Raw genomic sequence first — 2,539 nt, 5'->3', positions numbered from 1 at the left:
ACTATATTTATAGTATTATAAAGTTGTTAATCAAAACTATATTTATAGTATTATATTTACTTTTAATTAACACTAGTTAAAAAAAGGTAAATAAATTACTATAAAATAGAATTGTTGTTCATAACTGAAAAAATGTATAAGAATAATAAAGGATCTTAAATAGTCTAGATACATAGCTATGTCCTAATCTCTTTTAACTTAAAAGGTAGCAGCGTTTGACTACGGCTATCAGCGGATGAATAGTTGTGGACAGTGTTGTCAATAGGAAAAGTTAATGATGGTAAACTGAATGGTGCATTTCTTCAGCCCCATCAACAGGCCAAACTTTATTATCTCTACGAGGCCTTACTTTGAAATCAGCAAAGTAAATTTAGCAATCGGATGCCAAGCTGGAGAAACCTAAACCCTCATCAATAGATGAAAAGACACAAGCATGGTCCAGAAATCTATACAGTATATTTTCCTTAGTGAATGAAATACCTGATATAGCTCATATTCTGTATATGTAAGTGTACCTCAACGAATCAAGATGTCAGATCAGCTTATCGTACGATTTTCTCAAAAACATACCTTATTTAAAAAATAACTAGTGTTCATTAAAATCTTTCTCTTATTGTTTGTAATTTGAGAGGCCCAATACGTTCTTTACGACCAGGAGCCCTTTATTGCATGTTTTATTTACTTAAATTGTGAAACATGTTGGAAACATTTGATGTAATCACATAAATAATTAATATCAGTACGAAATTTAGTTCCTGAAGGTTCAAGTAAAGGAGATAGAATGGCTGTTGCTCAGGAACCTGTGGTGATGGCTTACGATCGCAGTCTCATGCGCCACTGATGTGTCCGATCTAAGGGTGTCGCCGTCTTCTCCTCATGTCTTGTTTTGGATTTCTCTGAGATTGTCGTGGTGTAAGTTTGACCGTTCCAGTATTCCTTCAAACGAACGCTGGCCAGCATAAAGAAGGTCGAACGAGTGACCAGGCTGTCAAAAGAAATATGGGCGAACGCCTGTGACATCAGGTTGCAACATGTCAGTAACATTGTCTTGACTTACAAAATCGGATGTGTGAATCCCATCTTAAAACCGGTATCAATATTGAGCCTCATAACAAGATGAGGGCCACAATGTGAGGGGGTCAGCGATTTTTATTATTTTATTTTATAGTTCTTCACCAAAAATATTGGACCCGATGTTCGTTTCAATGGGCCACAGGTTAAATAATAAAATAAAGGACATGAGATCATGAACAATATTTAATTTTTTTCTTTTTTAACCTTTACCTAGAAAAACAACTAAAAACTAGCCCATCTGTTTGTTGTTGTTTTTTTTACGCAAAATGAGAAAACAATAAATCAGGGAGATTTTAACGAGCTTCGAACAGAGAACGAATGAAACACAGTCGCTAAAGGTATAACAGGAGAATTAAATAAAATATTAAAAACATATTTGTTTTTACCATTCCAAATAGAGCCTTTAGTACTAGTTCTCAAAGAAAAAAAATATATATTTTTAACCCAAAAATTTGATAGTAATAATATCATTTGATAATAATTTTTGCCGTTATAATCTATATATAAGTTTATAATTTATCTGATAGTACAAAATATCAGAATTTGATAGACTGATGCACTTGTAATAAAGTTTCTTACATGATCTAGTGGATTGCATGTGACCACCAGTTTATTCTCAGATCGAAAGTTCAAAACAAAATATCTCTAAAAACAAAAATAAAAATGTTCAGTATTTCAAAATCTTTTTGACTTATTTAACATGAAGTGACTACATTTTTTTTTCCAGATGCTTTAGCTTTTTAACATTTCTCGGGCTTTTTTTTTCTTATTCAACAAAGAGAAACAAACAAAAAAGGATAAAGGTGTTCATTAAATGTAGAAGAGAATAAAAATATGTTATATTTGTATTTCTTTTTTATATCGGATCATAGTATCCATACAAATGATACACCCTCCCTTTTTATAAGTCTAGTATCCACTTTGCTTAAAAACATGTAATATAAGTTAACGAACCCCTAAATTGGTACACCTGCAATCTTACAATACGTAGTGATTTTCATATGTCACCAAAGATACAGACGATAAACACACAAATATAAATTTCATATAAACAATCCAAGGAATTCAACAAACTTACCAGGAGCATGGTAAAAAAACAGAAGCTAGGGACTCCTCGGTAAAGTTAAAAAAAAAGGTATATGACGGATCTTTCTCGAGTGGTAAATTAATAATAATTTCGTACAAGTTAGAGGAACTCCTGAGGACCGATTTTCTTCATAATTAACATGCCGAAGTCATAAGAGGGATTTACTACCTGTTTTCAATTGAACATAGTTACAACTCATATAGAATACTTATTTAAAAATACAATCTACTATGAAATTAACAATGAAATAAGAAAGGGGACAAACTTACTGTTATCTTTCGAGTACCGAAATTTTTCTTATTGTGCTATTACACGTTTACATTTCCATTACAAGAGGATTGCCACATTATGCAATCTAAAGAAATACGAAATGTTTAC

The sequence above is a fragment of the Halyomorpha halys genome, unplaced genomic scaffold, assembly GCF_000696795.3.
Source record: "Halyomorpha halys isolate HHAL.00 unplaced genomic scaffold, Hhal_1.1 Scaffold107.1, whole genome shotgun sequence".
NCBI classification, from domain to species: domain Eukaryota; kingdom Metazoa; phylum Arthropoda; class Insecta; order Hemiptera; family Pentatomidae; genus Halyomorpha; species Halyomorpha halys.
Note: the sequence above shows the minus strand (reverse complement) of the source record.